The sequence below is a fragment of the Oncorhynchus mykiss genome, chromosome 15, assembly GCF_057628025.1.
Source record: "Oncorhynchus mykiss isolate SJ-2025 chromosome 15, ASM5762802v1, whole genome shotgun sequence".
Classification (NCBI taxonomy): domain Eukaryota; kingdom Metazoa; phylum Chordata; class Actinopteri; order Salmoniformes; family Salmonidae; genus Oncorhynchus; species Oncorhynchus mykiss.
In genome coordinates this window covers 33,939,631-33,965,942 of record NC_143036.1, presented here as the reverse complement: position 1 = coordinate 33,965,942, position 26,312 = coordinate 33,939,631, and the positions used below count along the sequence as shown (strand labels likewise).

Sequence of the window (26,312 nt, the reverse complement as noted above, 5' to 3'; positions counted from 1 at the left end):
ACCAAGACCAAAACAGAATTCATAAATATTCACAAAACCAATATTGAGTCTATCCAGGCCCATTCAGTAGGGATGATTTGGTCAAGACCCACAGTCAGTCATTGTCAATCAGTGGCTGATCTTTTAATAGAACATGCCAGATGTAGAAATCCCTCTGGCTCAGTGAATAGCTAGAGTTTGATGCTTGGTTGGGAGGACAGCTCCAAAGTAAAAGCTTGGGAGAGTTCCAGGAATTAAACTCATGCAACTAACACCCTGGGGAGGGAACAACTCTTGTAGGCCTGCTGTTTGTCACGATTTATAAAGAACTCGCCATAGTTCAGTAAATAAAAATGTGAAACAACAAACTAAATCATTTACATATTTTGCCCACTAAAGATTTTTTTATTTGTATTTAGAGGAAAATAATATTATTGCCACAGTATGTAATTCAAGTTTTCTATATTATCCACACAGGTTAACATTTTAATAGTTACAAAAAGGCATGCAGACAGTAGCCTACCTTATTCTTACATGCTAAATAGGCCTATCCTACTGGTCACAGATCTCAGTTCATCCAGTTTTGAGTTGCCAACATACATGAATTCAACATGAAATGAACAAAAAAAGGTTCAAAGTTGGGTGACAAAAAGAGAAATGCCCTTACATTGATAACTTTTTGCAAATCCAAATAGTTTTCCACATTGATTCAACATCATCACATATATTTTTTGGAGGTTGAAATTCCATGGAAACAACGTTGATTCACCAGGTTTTGTCCAGTGGGATATGTCAATATATTTGGACATTTCTTTATTAGGCCTATATTATTATAGATGTTAGTAGTCTTACTTTCAGGCTGAGGTTTTCAAATTGAGCTGACAATAATATATAATTTCTCTCCATCCCTCCGTTGAAGTAGCCTACATCAGTCCGTTCAAACATGCCTCCACAGCGCGGCAAGCTGTTCATTATTTCTGTCGGACGATTTCTCCCCCTGCCCTGTATCAGGGACTTGTGAATGACAGCCAATCGGAGGCTGTGCCCTTTCCTTCAGCCTCCCTGACATACACACAGAGAAGTGATGCTGCCTACGCGAAAAAGCTAAACGCAGTTGAGGTACAGCCTTGAAGCTCTTTTGGAACTGCTGCAGTGAACGAAAGGATACACTTCGCTCTCATCTCACCAACTACCCCTTCGCTATCGTAGGATTGCTTTAACTGAATAAGAACTCCGGTGGCAGGTGAGTGAAACGATCAAATCAACTTTATATATATATATATATATATCGATGTGAACATATTTTCAGCGTTGTGCTTTGTGGCCAAATGAAAGGTTGTCCCGATATATAAGGCTACTGTTTGAAAACTGCCGAGTCAAGTGCTATTGCGACCTAGAGGTTAGGCTATTGGTGTAATTTATTGACCGTTGTGCATGAATTGATTTCCAGGTAGCATTATACGTTATATGTTCAATAGTTGATTCATAAATAAGGGTAAGTCTAGGCGAGTTAACTTTAGCCTACATCGTTGGAAGTTGCTTGGAATATCACTCGATGTGTAATGCATTATGCCGCATTCACGTACCCACCCGGAACTACGAAACTCGGAAATGTTCGACTTGCTAACTGGTTGAACGCGGCACGTGCATCCTCTAACTAGTTAGCAAGTCGGATATTTCCGAGTTTCCTAGTTCCGACTACCACATAAACGCGGCATTAGACATAATGGACCACTGCGTCAACTTTAGGCTTTCGTTTATTATAGGCCACGATGTTGGATAATGTATTTTGGATAATATTATTTATTTGACTCCTTCAGATTGATGTACAGTAGGCTGCAGTAGCACTGTGATGGCACCACAAGGCAACACATCATGGAGTGTATCAAACAGAGGGAGGTCCACCTTATATCTCCTTAATATAATGACAACTGAATATTTTTTAAATGTAATATTCATTGTTTGTTGGTGCTATATGAAATGTTCTCATTCCTCTTAATTCTTACCCACTGGTTATGCTACGGATATCGATGCAGGTAGCCTAAAGGCTACAGTAGAATAAGCTACATGCGTTGATGAAAAATGAAATTCTTCCTCTCTGTACAGTTGGTTGGTGTAGCCTGAAGCGCAGGGGCCAGACCATGATTTGAATAGGCTCCTGGAGATGCCTGGATTTTTCCAAGTATGCCTCCTCAAGTGCGCCCTCAGTCATATTACATTAAGTCATAACGTTTGAGGCTTTTACAGTATTAATTTGGACTAGGTACATTCGGGTAGGCCTTTAGGCTATGCCATTCCTCAACATCTTTGCATTCTCATCAGCCTTTTTTGGGGGCCTTAAGCAAGATTTGGTTGGGGGGGCCCCCACCTCGCTGCATTTTTTTGTTGTTGCCATGGGCAGAGAGAAAACAATTGCAGTTTTACAGCTAATTTCCTGCATTTCTACCCATTTTGTCACGGGGTGGAGTAAGATGTTTGCAGTATTAAAGCTAATTTCATAAACTTTAAAGCTAATGTTGTAATGACATCTGAGTGAGAATGACTAACAAAATCAATGGGGACCCCTGGAAGTCAGGGCCCCTGATCAAGTGCCCTATATGCCCGGTCGGTATTCGGACGTGATTACTACAAGTTTAGATAGCTGGTTAGACTAATTACCAATCCAACAATTGTTAGTTGGCATGACTAATTGAGTGACTGTCATTGACTGACATAACAGGATAAAATCCACAGGCTCTTGCGGTCACTACATCGCAGACGAAAATTCCAAATAGTATCCGTAATGTCCACAGAAACATCTCAAACGTTTGTTTATAATCAATCCTCAGGTTGTTTTTAAAATATATAATTGATAATATATCAACCGGGACTGTCACTATTTCAATAGGAGAGGGAGAGACAATGGCTGCCCCACTCTGTTGCGCAAGTAAAACTCTGCGAACACCCAGCTATCCACTGACGCGAAGTTAACTTTCTCGCTCATTTTTCAGAATAAAAGCCTGAAACTATGTCTAAAGACTGTTGACACCTTGAGGAAGCCATAGGAAAATGAATCTGGTTGATATCCCTTTAAATGGAGCAAAGGCAGGCTATGGAACATGGAGCTTTCAAAATAGAAGCCTCTTCCTGGTTTGATTTTCCTCAGGTTTTCGCCTGCAATAGCAGTTCTGTTATACTCACAGACAATATTTTGAGTGTTTTCTATCCTAATCTGACAATTATATGCATATTCTCGTTTCTGGGCCTGAGAAATAGGCAGTTTCAAATGGGTATGTTTTTTAGCCAAAAAACGAAAATCCTGCCCCCTACACTCAAGAAGTTTTAACAGGCCCTTTGCTCTGTACATTTTAGCTTGTGCAGCTTATAAATTACTTCATGTTTCATGGTTCAGTTATGAAAAATATTGCTCTTAATTAAAGGATAAGATTAGAAACTACATTCTCAGGTTGTGGGAACGTCAGGTGAGCGCTACTGGGTGTTGTCTAGATGGATTACAATTATGTCAACATTGACTTTTCATAGCTGGTTAGGAGAACTTACACAGCAGGTTAGGAGAATTAACATAGCAGGTTAGGATAATTCGATTAAACCTAGGAACATTTTTAGGGTTAGCTAAAATTTGATGTCAATTTGGCATAAACTGAATCCCTTCTAGACATGACCATGCTGTTGGTCATGCGCACTGCATTCTGGGAATCTGCCTATTCCTCAAAACTTTTGGAGAAAAAAAGCCCCATTTAGGCATACCTCACTGTGACCACAAAATACAAAAAAAAGAAATAAAAAAAGAACCACTGTTCATTTAAAGTTGATATGTAACAGTAATTAATTATTCAAACATTCATATTTTGTGTTTTAATGCTTAAAAAAGTTATCCAGGCCTTCCTCTAGCCTCCAGATTGCTTCATGTTGGTTATATTGTTCTAGCTCTCTAAAGCCTGCAGTGATATGCCTGGAGGAGGCCAAGAAGTTGCTAGGGGGAGTTGACTAAGTAGGCTACCAGGGGAATATGCTGCAAGAATATCACCCTCTCTCACACATTCAAATGAGCCGATCATGTACTACAGTACATGCTTAAAAATAAAAAAGATTGTACGCTGTTGACAGAGACCTGTGCAATGGGTAGCTCATGCATTACATTAAGATGTTGGCTTTGGAAATAAAATACGTTTTACATTGACACCTGCAAGGAATTGTGTTATATGCCTAATGCTGATATGTTTTTCATAATTCACCCATCTGCATTTGAAAATTACTTATCTCCATTTTGTTTGCATGAGACACATGACAGCAGTTTGGTACTGTAAAATAACTTACTAGTGTGACGAGACCAAGGTTTTTGCAACAGAACAGATTTCATGGCTCAGTTTTTACATACATTTTGGTTTGAAGTTGGAAGATGAAAGAGAGAGTAGCATAAGATCTGTGTCTGATCAAAGACATACAGTAAACATGTCAGGGAATGAATATTTATAGCCTCTGAAAATAGACATTCCTCTGTGTGTGTGCCCGCATGCATGGATGTGTGTGTGTGTGTGTGTGTGTGTGTGGGGGGGGGGGGGTGTAAGGGAATAGACATATCATGGAATTTGTTTTGACAGGTAAGGGAATAAACATATCAAAACCATTATTCTTCAAGGCCTTGAAATTAATGCTTTGGAGGCAACATTTCATTAATCATAAAAAAAAAAAAAAAACGATCTATTATATTCCACAGGTAATTTGTTTCATCAGTTTAGGGCAAATCCAAAAGCTGGATGTTGTTATGAGGTGATGCTGATTACCTGTGTTCTCAATCTGCTCTCTCTCGCTCCCTCTCTCTATCTCCCTCTTTCTCTCTCTCTCTCTCTCTCTCTCCTGTCTTCACTATCTCTCATCTCTTGAGTGTTAGTGTGATGATGATGACACCACAGGATGTGGATAAACCCGTTGGCCGTGCTGTCTGTGATGACCAATGACCCACTGCTGATTACATTATGTCCGCTCCAGATGGACAGCGTCATTTTGATGTGTCCTGCTCCAGAATCATAATATTGAACCTTTCAAGTCCTCAGTCCTCCAAGTAGCAGCATCTGGTCTTAATGAAATCACATCCCCATGCCCACTGACTATCGGTACCACTTCACAGTGACACACAAAACTAATTGCGTTCTTTCTGTGTTTGTGTGCGCGTGCGCGTGTGTCCTCATGCGTGTATGTGTCTGTGTGTGTGTGTGTGCACATGCGTATCAGTCACAGAATACCTTGGGGCACCTTGATTTCTTCTGTGCGTTAGTGAAGGTCCATACATGTTGTGATTATCATGGCTATGGTTGTATTGAAACAAAGGGTATGGAGATTGAGCATTTGTTCATTTGGATATTCCTGGGTTTAACTCAAATGGAGGATGGACTCACTAGAATGTTTGAAGAATTGCCTTTAGTATTTTGCCCATACAAAAAAACATGCCCCCTTCTGGACAGAAGAGATATGGAAACTATATGACAGGCTTTTATGACAGGTGTTTATGACTGCTGACTTGTCATTATCAAAACTAAGCATTTTAAAGTTTCTTTGAGTTTCTATGTGCTAATGGTGTATCTTCATTCAGAAAGGTATGGTCAGAACATTTTGTAACTGAACACAAGCAAAATAACACTTAAGATGTGGTGCCGACATCCCAAACTTCTGAGACGTCTGCATTTTGGTTATTCTCAGTGTTTGTGGAGGTCAGTGTTCTTTACCCCTTGAATGTCCTACGTCTCCTTTACCGTAATTACAGAATCTGCTCAAAGCGGTTAAAAGAGGAAATTTTCTGCGTTTTTTTGTGTGTCATTAAATACACTGTAGGAGAAGATCACCGACACCTGATTTCTCAGTTGTTAATTATCTCAGTAATAACTTTAGTAACAACATAGTAACAACATAGTAGTTACACAGGTATTACTATGTAATTACATGGTAATAGGGTTTAGAGATATCAGTTATTACACAATTGGAACAAGGACTGTAATTACAGATCCAATTGCTGATGGTTATTCCATTACTAACTTTATTACACATTTTCTTGTTCCACTATGTAATTCATGTTATGTAATAACACGTATAAAAGTCAACTGTGAGTTAACATGTTTATAACGGCCAATAAATTGTGACCTCATTACCTGTAACCACACAGTGCCGCTACCATCAAATCCCCCACTTAATCCCAGGGTCTATTCCATCTTGAGCTAATGATGGAAATAGGCTGGTAACAACAATTACATACACACCAGGGTTGGGGTCAATTCCATTTCAATTCCAGTCGATTCAGGAAGTACACTGACATTCCTATTCCACTTATTTCCAATGCTTTTAAAATGAATTGGAATTTCGTTTACTTTCTGAATTGGGTGGATTTGAAACCCTGACACACACACACACACACACACACACACACACACACACACACACACACACACACACACACACACACACACACACACACACACAAACACACACACACACACACCAGAGGCAGCACGAAGCAAAAGGTATAAGGTTCCCAACACGCTTCTCAGCACAATTTAACAAGATATATTAGTCACCCAGGAGGCAGCAAAAAGCCAGCCGTCCATAGTGCTCAGCAGACTGGGCTCTGACTGGGGAAGAGAGATAGTGATTTACCACAAAGCCCTGTAGACCATGGCACCATTTCAGAGGCTGGGAAGTCACATGGTTGAGGCATGGCCGTGAAAGCCCACACATACAGTAGCTAGTTACTTATTTTTATTTTTTCTTAGGGATATAGGCTTGGAAAGAGTTGGAATTAGAGTAAGGGGGATTTACTGTGGCTAAAATGCAGGTTTTAGCTAAATTGTTGTGTTTGGACAGTGCTGTGAGCTGTAAGGTATGAAAAGACAAACAACTCCACCTTATATAAACTTAGATCGGGTGCTGAATCCTCGTGCTGTGCATAGTCCAAACAACAAAAATAGGACAGCACACCGGTGAATAAACTGAAATGAACGTATTTGTATTAATGCACAAACTTGAGTATGAGCCCTTCTTCAGCGTGCATAGGAGGCAATGGCAATCAATGTTATGACAAAACAGGCCACAGACAGGTGGCCATTATTATAGATTCATAAAGTCAGTATTGATCCAATCAAGAGATGCAATGCAGACTTTTCTATGATGCATCATGTGTGTTCCCTCAGTAGTATTATAGAATGTGTCTAATCTGTGCTGTGAGCTATAAGGTGTGGACAGATACTGAATTTGAAGACACTCACACAGCAGCACACATTCACACACACTCAGATCCTACCTCGCGTCCAGCCGCTTCACTCTGTCTGGTTATAAGGATTCCTGGCAGTAAACAGCCCAGGGGCTTAACTCCAGTACTACAGACAGGGCACGTCCCAAATTGAACCTTATTCCCAATATCATGCACTACTTTTGACCAGGGCCCATAGGGATCCGGTCGACAGTAGTGCACTATGTAGGGAATAAGGTGCCATTTGGGACGAAGGAACAGACTGCACTAAGTGGCCTGAGGATATTAAACAGTGTTTGGGGGGCAGAACAGAACATGACAGTCAGTTAATAAGTGTTGAGAAGAAGACCAAGTGGAGGCCAGAGAACAGACGACAACAATGTCTGTCTGTCTGACTGACTCAACATACTGTACAGCACAGGAGGGTCTGACTGGTGTTAGAGAAAAGGAATGGATCCTATTGATGTTGGATAAGAACGGGGCAATAAGAAGAAATCACAGATCCAAGCAGAAGACGAGAGTATTAGTGGCTAGCTTTGATACATATACAAGGAATGGGGCTGTGTGTGTTTGTGTCTGACTCGCTAGAGCAGGGACTGTGGGAGAGGAGAGGAGAGAGGGATCTAGCTAAATAGGGTGATAATGACACATGCTTACTCCTGCAGGGCCTGCCATTGTTCTGTCAGCACAGCAGAGAACTGTCAACTACAGAGAACGCTAAAACCAAGGAAGATGTGTGTGTGATAGACTGTTTGTCTGTCAGTGTGTGTGTGAGTGTGTGTGTGTGTGTGTGTGTGTGTGTGTGTGTGTGTGTGTGTGTGTGTGTGTGTGTGTGTGTGTGTGTGTGTGTGTGTGTGTGTGTGTGTGTGTATATACTGTAGGTGTATATACTGTAAGTTGGCAGCAGAGGGGCGTGATATGATTTCCACACCCTAATAGTCTTCAGAAGTAATTATGCAGGTTATTGCATATGACTAGTAACACGTCGGCTCAGTGAATGTTCACAGTGTGACAGGCTGTCCTTGTGCATTAGCCTGGGGGCTGTGCTTCTGTCCTGCTGCTGGCCAAAACTCTCCTCTTACACCCAGCCCATTCAGGCAGGCAATCATTATTTTATTATTTCTCTCTCTCTCTCTCTCTCTACACTCACACACACACTTTTTAGTAGCACATTCACACGAATCTGCATGATAAAATGTTTCACATGAAGTATGTAAACATTTCTCATTTATTTCCCAACGCTAAACTGCTTAGCATCCTATCTCGACTGAACTTTCAAATACTGGAGGGAAGAAATGGTTCTAAAACACCGGTCCAAGATATGCCAATCAGAAAGGGTTAGTTAGTCAAGGTCAAGGTTAGTTGTCAGAAAGCAGAATATTATTTCCAAGCAAAGCTCTCTCGCTCTCTCTCCCTCTCTCGTTCATGGAACAACACTTGAAAACTCTGTAGGATTTTATAGCATCTCTCAAATCTCTCTCACTCTCGCTCACTCTGTGGGAACTGTATGTGTGTCTCTCTTTCTCTTTGCTGTTGATGGCTTCCCTGCCTGTTGTGATACTGATACTGTATCTGGACTTTCCTTTCCCGACAGTCCTCTCTCAGCACATCTTACTAGATGTACCTTATACGGAAGAAGAACAGCTAACCTTTACAACAGGCTTTCATACACTCTTAAATATTAAGGTGCAAGTTGGAACCAAATAAGGTTCCTGAGAGCGATGCCATAGGGTAGCCATTCTATATACAGGGGGGTACCGGTACAGAGTCAATGTGCGGGGGCACCGGTTTATTGAGGTAATATATACATGAAGGTAGAGTAATTAAAGTGACTATGCATAAATGATAACAACAAAGAGGGGGGGGGGGCAATGCAAATAGTCTGGATAGCCATTTGATTAGGTGTGCAGAAGTCTTATGGCTTGGGGTTAGAAGCTGTTAAGAAGCCTCTTGGACCTAGACTTGGCGCTCCGGTACCGCTTGCTGTGCGCTAGCAGAGAGAACAGTCTGTGACTAGGGTGGCTGGAGTCTTTGACAATTTTTATGGCCTTCCTCTGACACCGCCTTGTATAGAGGTCCTGTATGGCAGGAAGCTTGTACTGGGCCGTTCGCACTACCCTCTGTAGTGCCATGCAGTCGGAGGCCGAGCAGTTGCCATACCAGGCAGTGATGCAACCCGGCAGTGATGCTCTTGATGGTGCAGCTGTAGAAACTTTTGAGGATCTGAGGACCCATGCCAAATCTTTTCAGTCTCCTGAGGGGGAATAGGTTATGTCGTGCCCTCTTGACGACTGTCTTGGTGTGCTTGGACCATGTTAGTATGTTGGTGATGTGGACACCAAGGAACTTAAAGCTCTCAACCAGCTCCACTGCAGCCCCGTTGATGAGAATGGGTGTGTGCTTGGTCCTCTTTTTCCTGTTGTCCACAATCATCTCCTTTGACTTGATCACATTGAGGGAGAGGTTGTTGTCCTGGCACCACACTGCCAGTTCTCTGACCTCCTCCCTATAGGCTGTCTCGTTGTTGTCGGTGATCAGGCCTACCACTGTTGTGTCATCAGCAAATTAACGATGGTGTTGGAGTCGTGCCTGGCTGTGCAGTCATGAGTGCACAGGAAGTACAGGAGGGGACTGAGGGGCCGCACCCCTGAGGGGCCCCTGTGTTGAGGATCAGCATGGTGGATGTGTTGTTACCTACCCTTACCACCTGGGGGTGGTCCTTCAGTCCAGGATCCAGTTGCAGAGAGGATGTGTTGACTCCCAGGATCTTTTGCTTATTGATGAGCTTTGAGGGCACTATGGGGTTGATCGCTGAGCTGTAATCAATGAATAGCATTCTCACATAGGTGTTCCTTTTGTCCAGGTTTGAAAGGGCAGTGTAGAGAGCAATAGAGTGGATCTGTGGATCTGTTGGGGTGGTATGCAAATTGAAGTGGGTCTAGGGTTTCTGGGATAATGGTGTTGATGTGACCAGCCTTTCAAAGCACTTCATGGCTACAGACGTGTGCTATGGGTCGGTAGTCATTTAGGCAGGTTACCTTAGTGTTCTTGGGCACAGTCACTATGGTGGTCTGCTTAAAATATGTTGGTATTACAGACTCGGAGAGTTTGAAAATGTCAGTGAAGACACTTGCCCGTCTGTAAGTAGAGTCCAGCAGAAGTCGACGTTTTGGAAGCCAAAGCTTTGTATGTCATTTATCATGTGATAACTACGTTTCAAGTTTGCTTTGGGTTTGAATTAAACTTTTTCGACTCACTTTTACATATTAGCAAACCACTTTGGGTCCATATTTTAATAAATACCATTAACAACTACTAGACCTGTTTAATTTACAATCACTGTTTGAGGAAGAAAGATATCTAAATAGGCTCTTTCAATTCGATACTAGTCTGCTGTATAGCTCTACTCCCTGAGCTGTCTTTCCACCTGCATAAAAGGTGAAATATCAAGATAAAACAGAAGGCTTACCACAGAGGTCGGCGCTCTCACTTCGGAGTTCCAACACCTGCTTCAAACGTCATCATCTTGCGGTATCGACCTGCTTTCGAACGTCATCACCGTGGGGTATTGTTAGTTTGATACAAGCATCGCTACGTTGTGCCGAATCAGTAGTGCTTGGAAACTGCATCAGATCGTCGGAGCTCCGGTATCGATCGTCCCATCGCTACTTTCAAGTGAATTTTAGAGTTACCGGTACCACCCATGACTGTGTTTGCTAGTGACAGAGACATGGTTTATGCATTCATTCATTTTCAGTCCTGTGGCCTTTACCAAATGAGATCCTAAGAAAATATGTTGTCATTAAAATGTAATTGTTTTAGACAATACAGTACATATTTCTTTTGAGCGCCTAGTATTATCCTAATACAGTGGCCTGAAATGCTAGCTTGCAATTCATAATGCTAGCTTGCAATGCATAATTCTAGCTTGCAAAGTGATGAGTAAATCCAACATTTACATTTGTATTCACCCACCACCTGCATTCAAAATGACTAAGACATGAAACTAGCTTAATTAAAACCTCTTAAATGTAATGGCAAAATGTAGATTTCCGCCTAACTAGACATACCCCAAAGTAACTGCTGTGTAATTACATGATTCTGACATGCAACAACTTGGTACATTTGGAAAGAAGACATCTGGTAGATTATGAGGAAATTATCAGAAGATAGATAGGAGTTACATAGTTCAGAATACACAAGATAAAGCACACACAAAATAACCTTTTTTGTATTTATTTTTTATTTTGAAAGGCATCTTTCATTGGGATTGATAGACCTAAAAACTAGAAATGGGCAGAGGTTTTAGTAAGTGGTGTCAAGTGTCCCTAAACCTCTCCAAAGTGGCATATGTCTGTAAATTAGATCATTAGATCATATTTGCAATCCCTAAATGCTATTTGCTCAGTATAAAAACACTCAAACATAGTGGTGGTGTTATGGGGTATCCAGGGTACATTCAAGTGTCCTTTCAACCTCTCCAAAGTGTCCAAATGTGGTAATTGCGTAGTTTTTGCACACTGGATGTGCCTAAAAGTTATTGTTAACTATAAAAACTAAATTTCTACAACACCAACCTCTCTCAAACATTGTGGTTGGGTTTGGGGACATACAGAGGATATGGATGCCTACAGCGTGTAAGCAGGCAATGTTATATTTTTGATGCGCAAAGATATAGTCACTCGGTGGACATTCGATGTTGCCATTAAGTCATACATCATCAGTTATCATTGATAACATGCTATATTTGTTCCTACCAACCTAAGGATTAATTTGATACCCTCCATGTAGCTCAAATAACGACCAAATTGAAGCTTACCTTGTAAGATGTTCGCTGTTTGGTGAAAATGTGTAAAATATACATTTTGACTCTCTGGTCTGGTGATCAATAACGGTAGCTTCACAACGCTAACTGGAATGTAGGTAGCAGCCATCTTGAAACAAGGTCATCGGCTCGGCCTGCCATTATAAATGTGTATTCCCATATATGGTAGTAAGTCATACCAAAGATTTGAAGGCACCGAACAATAGCCAAGATACTCAGCTTTTGCAGAAAGGGGCTACCATTCTCATACCACACTGAATTGAATAAAAACAATCAAATATGTGGACTTTACATCTAAACAACCATTTCAGTAACAGGTACAATAAAGGTTTTGGCCTTTCTAGGGAGTTTTTCCTAGCCACCGTGCTTCTACACCTGCATTGCTTGCTGTTTGGGGTTTTAGGCTGGGTTTCTGTACAGCACTTTGAGATATCAGCTGATGTACGAAGGGCTATATAAATAAATTTGATTGGATTTGATTTGACAATAAGTCCAAGTAACAGATTGGAATAGTTCAGAACATTTTTTATGTTATTTATACTGGAGTAGAATAAGATGAATTAATCAATGAATGTTCATGCAAAAACATAGATATTGAATCAAACAATAAATAAAAAAATCCACATGCAAAAGACCATGCTGGTAAATATGATAACTCTGGTTATGAACACCAATTCTGGGGTTATGTTACACCACTGAGTGTTTATTTAACTATTTACAGTGTTTTTTTGTGTGTTTAAAAAAAATCAACACTAGAAGTGTTACACTGAAAAATCAACACAAGTTAACACTGTCCAATTTGCTGTGTGCTATGAATGGGACCCATTTTCAGGCTCCCATGAATTTCAATAACCTTTCAGATGTCTGAAGAACTGTAGATGCCACGTCAAGATCCCCACACTTAACTCAAAGGTTCTTTATCAGGCAGGAGTACTCAAAGGAACCATAAGAGCTGAGGAAGAACCATTTAAGAAACTATCCCCCAGCTAATGGGGATCCTAATAAAATACCCAAAATAACAAATCAAGTTAGAGTAGCTAGCTCAACGTTTCTCAAATTCTGTTCTGGGGACCCTAAGGGGTACACTTTTTTGTTTTTGCCCTAGCACTACACAGCTGATTCAAATAATTAAAGCTTGATGATGAGTTAATTATTTGAATCGGTTATGTAGTTCTAGGGCAAAACCCGAATCGTGCAACCCTTGAGGTCGCCAGGACCGAGTTTGGGAGAAGTTGAGTGAGCTTGTCTAACTATCTTAGCTGGCATGCCTGCTGGAAAAGGTTGGTAGACTTTAGAAAGGCAAGCAATAACTACATGTACTGAATAAGATCATTTACCCAGATTTTAGCAGAGATGCAGAGAAATATATTTTGTTTCTTTAAAAAAAAGAACCACCAGACAGTAGGATACAGAGGTATGCTTAGATATGCAGAAAATAGACATATTTTTTTACACAAAATTAAGCATAATAATTATGGCTCTAGATTTCAGAAAATAGCTGTTTCAGGTGTTTGAAAAATCTCAAATTTTCGGCAGAGTTGCATAGGCTGTGTGGGGGGGTCAACCGGACCACCCCCCTATCCATGCTCACGTACTTTGTGCCCCCCTCAGATTTCTGATGTGCATGACTCCCCTGACTGGGAACAATCTCTCCTAATAATCTTAACCTTTTCTACAGTGGTCCCTGTAGCGTACGATCAAACCGGTGTGATTAGAACGCTTATTTAGAATGTCCAGTTTCGAATGATGCAGCAATCAGCGTTTGAGCTGGCCACACTGTTTTTTCAGAAACGTTATGCACAGTCCTTACAAAGTTATGTCTAGAATGTGAGCAGTTTATTTTTGAATGCAATGTTCAGACATTCACAGAAGTATCTACAGCATAACACAATCATCCAAACTGGAAAAAATGTAAGCTACATTTGTCCTAGTGCTAACTGAGTAAAGATTGACATAACAGAAGTGGTCATATTTGGCTGACAGAAACTTGGCTGACAGAAACTACAATATGAATTAGCTAATAGCAATTACAATTTCAAATTAATCACATCACAGGTGAGCTCACCATTGATCAAAATACCTGAGTAAAACACTTTCTAGAAATTGAATGTGATCCAATGATGGGTAGTTTGTGCACGCCGCCATGCTTGTTTTTTTTCTCTCGCATCAACCAAAGATAATAAGAGGAGACAAGATGAGTTTTGTCTGTTTATAGTATGCATGGGGAAAGGGGTGTGTCGTCTATGATCATCCACTTCCCTTCATTCACTTCCGGAAGTTTACCCGAAATATGAGTGAACCATTCCTTCAAGTCATTATAACATCTTTGGTCTGGCAGATTACGTGACACCCAGAATGCATTGTATATTGTCAACAAAAATGGCGCCACACATAGCTGGCAAATAGCTTAGCTCATTAAAATCAGTACAACCTTCAAAAAAGTATATTACACACATCATAGGTGTCTATTACAATATATGTAATAATCGGAATGCATTATTTGTCACCAGTACTTGAAAACATGTGAATAAAACTAAATACATTATGCTGCATACATACATACATACTGTATGCGCCTACAGTAGAAATGACGACACGGTATACAGAAAACAAGGGATTTACTTTGATTGGAACGCACACATGTCCAAAGTTATTATTTGTAAGGAAAACAACAAGGAAGGCAAAGCGGGCGCCAGCAAGAAAACGTTCAAATTCTTTGCAAGTCTGCGCAAATATATGCATACTGGATCTGCGCAAACATGAGTGAAGTGCGGTGGGTTCTCCTGGAAGAGAGAAATTTAAACCCGGCTAAGTAAAGCCTTAAAAAAAATAGTCCACAACGCTGAAATGGACTACTTTTATGTGAATTAATGAGGAGGCGGAACAGACCTCAATTCAAACTGTTGTTGGAAAATACAACTTGATAGAAATCATTTGAAATTGACAACTTGAAACAGCCTATAAATAATTAGCAGGCAGCACGTGTTAACTGTCCTGTTGCGTAATAATCACATTTTGGAACAGTGAGTGCATTCTCACATCACGTGGGGGCGACCGTTAGAGATATTTGGAACTCGTGTGAAAAGGTGAATCCATCGCTGTCCACAGTCACTTTGACCACAAACAACACGAACCTTGCTCCTTTTTTCGCATCAGAACACATTTGGCGTTTCATCGATTTGAAGTGTTTCTTCTAACTGTTAGATAATGAATTCACCTCATAATATGGACGCTAATAATCGTTTGTGAGAAAGAGAGACTGAAAACAGCATACATGTAATCCCGGTTGTGGCCCTACAAGCTTGTTGGAATGGTACAATACAATCTGTTCTAGAGAGTGACAGTCAGAAAAATGAACATGTACTAATAATGCAACAATACCACAGTGTATACATAGGCCTATCGGTGGGGCCAGAGGCTGGGGTCCCTTTTGTGTCTTACATGTCCTCAGTCAGCCCCTTTGTGAAAAGGTCACACTTTGAGACCCAAAACAGCTGAACACAGTGCCGTGACACACTTAACTGACAGGTGGATTTGTATGGGCTGTGAAGGCCTCCAATTACTTTCTGACGTGTCAGCCCATCAAAGAGAAAGAGAGCAAGGACCTGTCAGAGAGGTTGGTGTGTGTGTGTGTGTGTGTGTGTGTGTGTGTGTGTGTGTGTGTGTGTGTGTGTGTGTGTGTGTGTGTGTGTGTGTGTGTGTGTGTGTGTGTGTGTGTGTGTGTGTGTGTGTGTGTGTAGTTAACTATATTTGTGGGAACCAGACGTCCCCACAAGAATAGTAAGCAAACAAGGTCAAATGTTATTTCTAGGGGGTTTAGGGTTCTGGTTAGAAGTAGTTTTAGGTTTAGGGTTTGTGTTAGGGTTAGCATTAAGGTTGGATTTCTGGGTTAAGGTTAGGGTTAAGGTTCTCATTAGGGTTAGGTTTAGGGTGAGGTTAGGGAAAAAATGATTTTGAATGAGATTAAATTGTGTGTCCCCACAATGTTAGTTGGACAAGACTGTGTGTGTGTGTGTGTGTGTGTGTGTGTGTGCGTGTGCGTGCGCGTGCGCGTGCGCATGCCTAAAAGTCCACGAACCCCTGTCATTGTGGAGGGGCTGCAGGGTACTCGTCATTAATTGAGTTTGATCTAATGAAGCCGATGCCAAATGAGAGTTATTGTTAGCCCCGAGGACAATACAAAGTTGAATTTGATTTAAGATGCTTGGGGAATTTCTTTGAAATGGAAAAATTGCATTAAACATTCCATTTGTATTAATCATATTGTGCTTGCTATTAGTAGTTATGGTGTGCTTCTCCTACTAGCAGCAGAAACAGCAGTTTAAGGCTATTTCCTACATGATATCCTTTTCCCTATGTCAAAGGTAGTGTACTATATAGGGAATAGGGTGCCACTTGGGACATAGACAAGCAGTGGTAAGGAGTAACTAAAGCAGGACACTCCAACCCTGTCCTGGAGAGCTACCCTCCTGTAGATTTTCGATCCAACCCCAGTTAAAACTGTCCTGATTTAATTTATGAACCAGCAAATGTTTTTAACCATGTACACTAGATTAGGGCTGGAGCAAAAACCTACAGGACAGTAGCTCTCCAGGAACAGGGTTGGATAGTCATGCTGAAAAGACATTAGAATAACCAGAAGCTAACTGTATGTGCTTAGGCCCTTAGTCAAAAGTAGTTCACTATATAGGGCAGTGTTTCTCAACCCTGGTCCTTGAGTACCCCCAACAGTGCACATTTTTGTTGTAGCACTGGACAAACACATTTCATTCAACTCATTGAGGGCTTGATGATTAGTTGATGACTTGAATCAGGTGTGCTTGTCCAGGTTTACAATAGAAATGTGTACTGTTGGGGACACTCGAGGACCAGGGTTGGGAAACACTGATATAGGGAAAATGGGTGCCATTTGGTACGCAAGTTAAGTGAATCCAACAGTTGGTATATTGTTAATCATAATGTTTAGACCTCTGTTCCCGTGGGACGTTGTCAGTCATTCAAGCTCTTCACCAGCAGATTAAATGAATCATCCTCTTAATTCAATCACATTCACAGGTCAGCCTCTCTAAGTGGCTTTAAGAGAGTTGGACTATACGTCCCAAATAGCACCCTATTCCCTTTGTAGTGCACTACTTTTGACCAGAGGCCATGGACAACAGTAGTGCACTACATAGGGACTAAGGTGCCATTTGGAATGGATAGGAGACTATGTTTGAGGGTGTGTATGGCCCGTCACAACAGAGCTAAAGAGCTAGGCTTCTTTCTGTCTGGAGAGAATGAGAACTACTCCAAGTGGTCAGGGGTTGGATTCACAGAGTCAGGTGTAGTAGTTATTCATGTTTCGCTTATCCTACACTACAAACACACAACTTCAAACCTGGCCTTATTCATGGGTTTGCCTAAGACTATACTACATACACACCAACTCAAAGTCAGAACTTGAATTCTATCAGATGCTGAGTTGCAGACCAGTTGTAAAAATGCAATGCAGTCCATCCATATCTTGTAGTCCTCCAGGGGCGGCAGGTAGCCTAGTGGTTAGAGCGTTGGGCCAGTAGCCATAAGGTTGCCGGATTGAATCCCTGAGCAGACAAAGAAAAGTAATCAGTTGTTCTATCTGTGAACAAGGCAGTTAACCCACTGTTACCTGGTAGGCTGTCATTGTAAATAGGAATTAGTTCTTAACTGACTTGCCTAGTTAAATAAAAATTATATATAATGGACACAGGCGAAGCATCGGTCAACCTGTTCCGGATAGGAGTCAAGCAGGAACTCAGCATCCACTTCTGCCATCTCTATCTGATGAATTCATGAGGTCCTAGGTCTCTAAATTGACCATCCTCCCCTCCACACAAACAAACAAACTAGCACCTGCCGCCTGGAAACTTGCCAGTAACGTAACATCTTCAGAGTGTATGACTGTAGAACCTCTGATGCCCTCTGTCTGTCATTTTATGGAGGGCACTCTTACACTTCTTGAACAATGAAATGGACAGCACTCCAAAGACAATCTTCAATATTTACCCACCAATTTTTTTAAGAACAATCTGTGAGTTAGTATGTAGTCTATGATCTCACATTCTCACTCTGCAGGCAGCTTCGCTCAATGAAACCAACGTACCTCTATGCTCACTGACATAGGGCTAAAAGTGGCCGTGAAATATGTCTCAGGACATTTTGAATCTCTGTTTTCATGGCTGCTGTCATTTCTACGCCTCTCCCTGCTCACCGCTGTTGAGGTGCTCAGTAGAATGAGTGGTGGCAGTCTGCATTCCAAACGGCACCATATTCCCTATATAGTGCACCACTTTTGACCGGGACCCAGGTCAAAAGTAGTGCACTATATAGGGAATGAGGTGCCATTTGGGACACAGCCATGGGGTACTGTACTGTATGGCTGTACTGATATAGCTGGTTTATGGACTATAGAGCACTGTCCACCCGGCTTTGTCCTAATGGAGGATTCAGCTCATAAAACAGCATCATGATTTGTAATAAGCAGTGTTAGGGAGAGTAATGAGTGGAAATCAACTGAGCATTTTTTTTTATCTGACGTTTCCGGCCCTCCCAGCCTGCCTGTCCCCTCTACTCCTATGTCTTCCTCTCCTCCCCCCTCCCTGCCGGCTCACCCTCCTACCGACCGGCTCCCCTCTTCCCGGCCGGCTCACCCTCCTCCGGGCTGGCTCCCCTTCTCCCTCTGTAATGGAAATCGTGGTGCTCCCTAATAAAGCTAAGAGTGAGCTGCGATGTTAGTAAACATAACCTGTAATCATTCAGCCAGGTACCAGTTATAGCAACGTGCCTCTTCTCATGCGTGACTTCGACTAGCCATATCCAGGAAAACAGAAGCTGACCGGAAGTGGGCAGTTGGGGATTTTACTTGGCGATGAATACATATAGTTTGATCCAAATATGGAGGGGCTACTTTTTGGGCCTACTGATAAATACAGCTTTGTTGTCAGCTATTCACAGAGGTTCAGAAAAGTTGCTTATTTCATTGGCTGTGCATGGACTATAGCAGGGAATGTATTGATTACGAGCAGGCATTGTAAAGGGCAAGATGGGGCCTTAGAGCTAACAATTTTATAGCTAGTCATCATCGTCACAGTGTAGAAATGGAGTGGCCAAGAATGTGGATTAGAAGCAATCATCAAAAAGAAAAGGGTCAGATACTTTTAGAGTGGAAATACTTGGCCTGGGAGTTGTGTTAAAATATCCATTCCTCGCCCTGTGACATTGATCGAAAAGCAAAAAGGCTATAAAGTAGGGTATTCATTTTTTAATGCAGTGGGGTCTTTCATTCTGAGACTAAGGCCAGGGTAAGAAAGAGAACACTTGTTTGACTGAGTGAGTGTGTATCTGTTGACCTCATATACAAAGAAATGACGTCCAGGGATAATGAAAGAAAGTGGCCTACATTTTCGATATCAGTTTGCCCCTCAAGTTCATGAGGGAGATTGGTTGCCTATAGTCCACCCATGACATTGGGCTGAATGATTTTCCTCATCTAGCTGTTTAAAACCAGGTTGCCTCCTCTGCCTCTTTAATGTGGTATTGATTGTTTATGTGAAATAACAGTGCTGGAGCTGTGTTGGTGGCAATTAGGGTTGGGTAGAGGATGGATAGGGCAGTGGGGGAGAAAGGCTGGGTGGTAAGGTTATGATGGATAATCAGACACGCTTTACAGACCGGTTGTGATCCTGTATCTTACAAGTTCCACCCTACCAGTACAGTACATTAATGGCCCACGTCTTAAATACATAGAACCTGAGTTTGAAATGTTAGAAATGTGGCTCATGTTCGATAAGGCATCCTCAAATTCATATGAAATCTTATGCCCTAGTCTAGTGGCTTGCTGTTGGCTTTGCCTGGTGCCAAGGGCTTGTGTCCACCATCCACCCCTCTCTGCACCCTCTCTTTTCTGCCCACGGCCCCTGGGTCTCCAGCCCATATGGTCAGATACAGTGTATCACAGTGACCTGTGGCTGGGGTTGTTGTTCAGCCAGACCCCTGAAGTGCCTGGTAATTAAACATGCACTGGAAGTCACCCTGGTCACTGGAGAGGTGAGTATTATTAAATAGTGTGTGTCTGTTTAGGGTGGTGGGGGTCCTGTATACTGTTTAGGCGCATGTGTGTGTGTGTGTGTGTGTGTGTGTGTGTGTGTGTGTGTGTGTGTGTGTGTGTGTGTGTGTGTGTGTGTGTGTGTGTGTGTGTGTGTGTGTGTGTGTGTGTGTGTGTGTGTGTGTGTGTGTGTGTGTGTGGTTCTTTCATTAGGGTGTATAAAAAAGAACACATTCAAAGCACTTAATTTCAATGATTAGACAACCCAAGCCATAGGAATAACGTATTGCCGATAGTCACCATGAGTCACTGTTAGGGTCAACAGAGGTTACGCCAGGCCACATCTCTAAGGAATTCACGGACAGAGTGGTTAGAAATGAAAGAGACAAATTCCACCAAGCCATTCATTGGAGCAAGTGGTGTAAAGTACTTAGGTAATACTTTCAAGTATTTTTACATAAGTCGTTTTTTGGGGTATCTGTACTTTACTATTTATATTTTTTGCCAACTTTTACTTTTACTTCACTACATTCCTAAAGAAGTTATGTACTTTTAACTCCATGCATTTTCCCTGACACCCAAAAGTATTTGTTACATTTTGACAGGAAAATGGTCCAATTCACACACTTATCATTTCATTATCACTTATCCCTGATCATCACTACTGCCTGTGTTCTTGTGGACTCACTAAACACAAAATGTTTTGTTTGTAAAATATGTCTGAGTGTTGGAGTGTGCCCCTGGCTATCTGTCTGGTTTGCTTCTTTATAAAGAATTTGAAATGGTTTATAGTTTTACTTTTGATTCTTAAGTATATTTAAAACCAATTACTTTTAGACTTTTACTCAAGTAGGATTTTACTGGGTGACTTTCACATTTTCTATTAAGGTATCTTTAAGTATGACAATTGAGTACTTTTTCCACCGCTGATTGGAGCACAATCAAACCTGAGATAAATGTAATACTGCTGTAGGATAACCACTATTGCTTTCTGAATGGAAGCATGGTAATCACATGTTTCTTTAGGTCAAGGACATATATCCATGTCTTTACAATGTTCTCATTTTCTAAAGTATACAAGACGCATTTACAAAGTGCATGTATGACTCAACCCTCTGACTCAACTGCATGTGTGACTGACACATCAATCATGTAAAAGCATCTGTTTTACTGGGAGCATCCAAGAAAATACATGATTTTTCTCCGGACGGTGGAAGAGGAGGAGGAAGAAGAAGCCCTTCTAATTTAAATGTGTAATGTCTCCTGTTTTAGCTCCATGAATTATGTAGTGTTGTGTGACAATTAGGTCTGTAGAGTGGTTGCTCCATTAAAAGTTGCGTGATTATGCTGCAGGACTTAGAGGTAATTTCTGGTTTAGTACGGTACTCTTCGTCACTACTTCATTGCTCCAGACCAGCGCAAGGAGGAGTTAGAGCACTGATTATGCTTTTGGGTCCTACTGTGTCTCTAACGGACAATGAATGGGCGATAGAAACTGTAGTACTGTAGCCCACTCCCGACAGGTCACATTGAACAGCGCCTCAGTGGCGCAACTGTCTAAGACACTGCTTAGTGGTGCAAGCTGTGTTGCTACAGATGCTGGTTAAATACCTGTGCCGGCCTTAGCTGGAAGAGCTATAACATGAGGTCTTCCAGCTTTGGTCTTTGGTTATTCTCACAGATATATTATTAGCAGGACAATATATATTGGTCATGGCTTCCGAGTGGTGCACAATGGGATTGCCTTGCAGTTCTCCAGCAGTATCCACTGAAACAGAGGTGGGCCCACGAGGGGGATAATGGCGCTGACTAGGGAAACACTCCCGCTGTTCTTAGTGCCAGTCTGCAAGTTCAAACTTAAACAATGTAACTAAAAATGCCCCTTAGATATGAATTCGGAGGGTAGAAAAAATATTAAATAATTAAATATTAAAGCATTGGACCTCTCACCAAATGTGTCACTCAAAACTAATACTTAAAATACGAACATGAAAAGCACACATTTGTAAATCCCAAACTCGAAAAGTAATTAGATACAAATTATTTGTGACATTGTGGTTACAATAATGAATGTAAACAAGATGTAAACAAGCTGTGTTTTTATTTACAGTAATGATGGCCAGCTGGTGGCATTTTGAAAACAGGTTTTCATACAATTGCAGCCTGATGAGCAGGACTCTTTACAGCCCGGCTACTGTAGTTGTGAACATCCCCCTACCTGCAAAAAATGACATTGCGACCAAAGAGAACCGATGAAATGGACATCATTTTCATCAAGCCAGCTGTGGTGCTACCCATTCCAGGGTTAGGACCGTAACCACGAGAGGACCTAAAAATGAGCCCGAGCTGAGAGGATTGCCAAAACTAAAGATATTTTGGTTTCAGTGCATTTTCTTAAATAAAAAATGTATATAGCCTATCAAAGTGTAGGCATAATGTGTAATAACATTGAAAAATAAAGGTTAATTAAATAAAAATAAAAATAATTGTGTAATAAAAACGGGAATGTGTTTTTGCAAAGCATACGAACATGCCGACAACCATCCGTGGAGATCAGTGGACAAAGGGCTGGACAACTGGCCGCACCGAAAAAAAACTCATGGTTGCCAAGAAAGTGGTAAGTTTTGCAAGATTCTTAAAATGTGTACACAACCTTTGTGTGTTGGAGTCACTTTTAATTCTCAATTGATCTACCGTTTCTATCATAGGCCACTGTAATCAATGGGGGCTCAGGGCGGGTACCATTCTGCTCATCTGATGAAGGTGCACATGGATCCGATTAAAACTCTGATGACCGAGATCGAGTCATTGAAGGCAGACCCGCAGAAAGAGAAACATTAACGGATGGCAGAGATACGGGCGACAGCTAATGCATTGGTCCAGAGCCAGATGGCATTGGTGGAGAGATGGGCAGAGGATGATGCGTTGAGGAGGGCGAGGAAGGAGATGGAGTCACAATCCATGCCAGGCACACCTGTGAGATCTGAACTCCACCTCCGACAGGCAGAGTCAACATACCTAGCGGGTTCACCACGGCGTCGGTTCACCCTGACATTTCCATTCTTCTGACAGTAGAACTTGACCAGCTGCTCACCAGGCACAGCAAGGGCCGTCCGGACTGTTATGCTGTTCTGCTACAACCTAATAAACAAATGCAGGTGGCTTATATCTTCAAAATGCTTTAAATGCTTTATTATCCAAATGTAAAATCATATACTGTACAGTACTGTATTTCTTCATTAGCATCTTTATGCTTATGTTAATAAAATTATGATAAAAATACTCTTTCAAAATGCCAATGTTGATTTAGTTATGGATCCATTAAGAATTACTATGGGAATAAATATCAATGATTTAAAGAAATATTGGAGCAAAGTTGTCTAATGAAGGTTAACACATTGTTGCTTACTGGAAAATACTCTTTCAACACACATGGTCACATTGTACAGTGGCATTATGACTATTAGCAGGGCAACAGTTAAGTCGGAAGTTTACATACACTTAGGTTGGTGTCATTAAATCTTGTTTTTCAACCATTTCCTAAATGTCTTATTAACAAACTATAATTTTGGCAAGTCGGATAGGACATTTAATTTGTGCATGACACAAGTCATTTTTCCAACAATTGTTTACAGACAGATTATTTCACTTATAATTCACTGTTACAATTACAGTGGGTCAGAAGTTTACATACACTAAGTTGACTGTGCCTTTAAACAGCTTGGAAAATTCCAGAAAATTATGTCATGGCTTTTGAAGCTGCTGATAGGCTAATTGACATAATTTGAGTCAATTGGAGGTGTACCTGTGGATGTATTTTAAGGCCTACCTTCCAACTCAGTGCCTCTTTGCTTGGCATCATGGGAAAATCAAAAGAAATCAGCCAATACCTCATGAAAAGAATTGTAGACCTCCACACGTCTAATTCATCCTCGGGAACAATTTCCAAACGCCTGAAGGTACCACTTTTATCAGTACAAAGAATAGTATGCAAGTATAAACACAATGGGACCATGCAGATGTCATACCGCTCAGGAAGGGGATGTGTTTTGTCTCCTAGAGATGAATGTACTGTACTTTGTTGCGAAAAGTGCAAATCAATCCCAGAATAACAGCAAAGGACCTTGTGAAGATGCTGGAGGAAACAGGTACAAAAGTATCTATATCCACAGTAAAACAAGTCCTACATCGACATAACCTGAAAGGCCGCTCAGTAAGGAAGAAGCCACTGCTCCAAAACCGTCATAAAAAGCCAGACTACCGTTTGCAACTGCACATGGGGACAAAGATCGTACTTTTTGGAGAAATGTCCTCTGCTCTGATGAAACATAAATAGAACTATTTGGCCATAATGACCTTCGTTATGTTTGGAGGAAAAAGGGGATGCTTGCAAGCCGAAGAACACCATCCCAACCATGAAGCACGGAGGTGGCAGCATCATGCTGTGGGGGTGCTTTGCTGCAGGAGGGACTGGTGCACTTCACAAAGTAGATGGCATCATGAAGGGAAATTGTGTGGTTATTATTGAAGCAACATCTCAAGACATCAGTCTTGTTTGAAGCTTGGTCGCAAATGGGTCTTCCAAATGGACATTGACTCCAAGCATACTTCCAAAGTTGTGGCAACATGGCTTAAGGACAACAAAGTCAAGTTATTGGAGTGGCCATCACAAAGCCCTGACCTCATTCCCATAGAAAATTTGTGGGCAGAACTGAAAAAGCATGTGCGGGCAAGGAGGCCTTACAAACCTGACTCAGTTGCACCAGCTCTGTCAGGAGGAATGGGCCAAAATTCACCCAACTTATTGTGGTAAGATTGTGGAAGTCTACCCAACATGTTTGACCCAAGTTAAACAATGTAAAGGCAATGCTACCAAATACTAATTGAGTGTATGTAAACTTCTGACCCACTGGGAATGTGATGAAAGAAATAAAAGCTGAAATAAATAATTCACTCTTCAATTAATCTAACATTTCACATTCTTAAAATAAAGTGGTTATCCTAACTGACCTAAGACAGGGAAATTTTACTAGGATAAATGTCAGGAATTGTGAAAAACTGAGTTTAAATGTATTTGGCTAAGGTGTATGTAAACTTCTGACTTCAACTGTATATTTTGGCCTTTTTGTGCGGCGCTGTCACGTCCTGACCATAGAGAGCCCTTGTTTCTCTACAGTGTAGGAGGTCAGGGCTTGACTAGGGGCTATGCTGGGTTAATATTTCTATGTTGTGTTCTAGTTTGTTTCCTATGTTGGTGTTTTGTATGATTCCCAATTAGATGCAGCTGGTATTCGTTGTCTCTAATTGGGGATCAAATTTAAGTAGATCTTTCTCCCACCTGTGCTTGTGGGATATAATTTAGTGTTTGTGTATGTGCACCACATAATCACGTTCCGTTGTTTGTTTATTAGATTTATTGTTTTGACTTATGTTTCACTTTTGGAATAAATATGTGTAACTCAATATCCACTGCGCCTTGGTCCCATTCTTACGACAACCGTGAGAGGCGCTACAATTGGCCCAGCGTTTCTCTCTCTTTAAAAACATATATAAATGTTTTGGCATTCATTTAGATTACAATTGCTCACTTTCGTTTTTTTGAAAACTAAATAAGCTCCAAAATATCGTTATTTGCACTGCATGCACAAATATTAGGCAAATTGTATTCCTCGGGATACATTTAATTGTTGGAACAAACACAATGCTCTCAGTCAATCCATAATGTTATTTAACCTCAAACCTGAATGTTTAGCAAAGGAAAAGTGAGTTTGGTCTTTCTCAGGGGGATATATCACTGTGCACAATTATTAGGCAACAATTAGTTTGGAGAGTTATCAGGCAACTAAATTACAAAAAATATTTCTCACTCACTTGTTTAATCAACATTCTTAGAGTAAGTGTAACAAATAATTAACAGAAAATGACAATTAAATGATGTTTTTGGCCTTTCAAAAATATTCATTGACCAATATAGCCACCCTTCTTTTCAAAGCCTGCCATGAGCCTTCCATCCGTGGAGTCTGTCAGTTTCTTGATCTGTTCACGATCAACTTTCGCTGAAGCAGCAACCACAGCCTCCCAAATGCTGTTCAAAGAGTTGTATTGTCTTCCCTCACTGTAAATCTCACATTTGAGAAGGGCCCACAAGTTCTCAATAGGATGTAAGTCAGGTGAGGAAGGGGGCCAGGTCATTATTCAGGCATCTTTGA

The 26,312-nt window shown here is 41.2% G+C and overlaps 1 protein-coding gene across 1 annotated transcript in view; it reads left to right on the top strand.

Annotated features, from left to right (window-relative positions):
* Positions 1–406: 406 nt before the first annotated feature.
* LOC110490014 (cadherin-6) overlaps positions 407–26,312 on the top strand; it is an 87,856-nt gene continuing 61,950 nt past the window's right edge. Inside the window, exon 1 of the mRNA XM_021563091.3 lies at positions 407–1,222. The gene's annotated coding sequence lies outside the window, so the exon portion shown is untranslated. The remainder of the gene's footprint in view (positions 1,223–26,312) is intronic.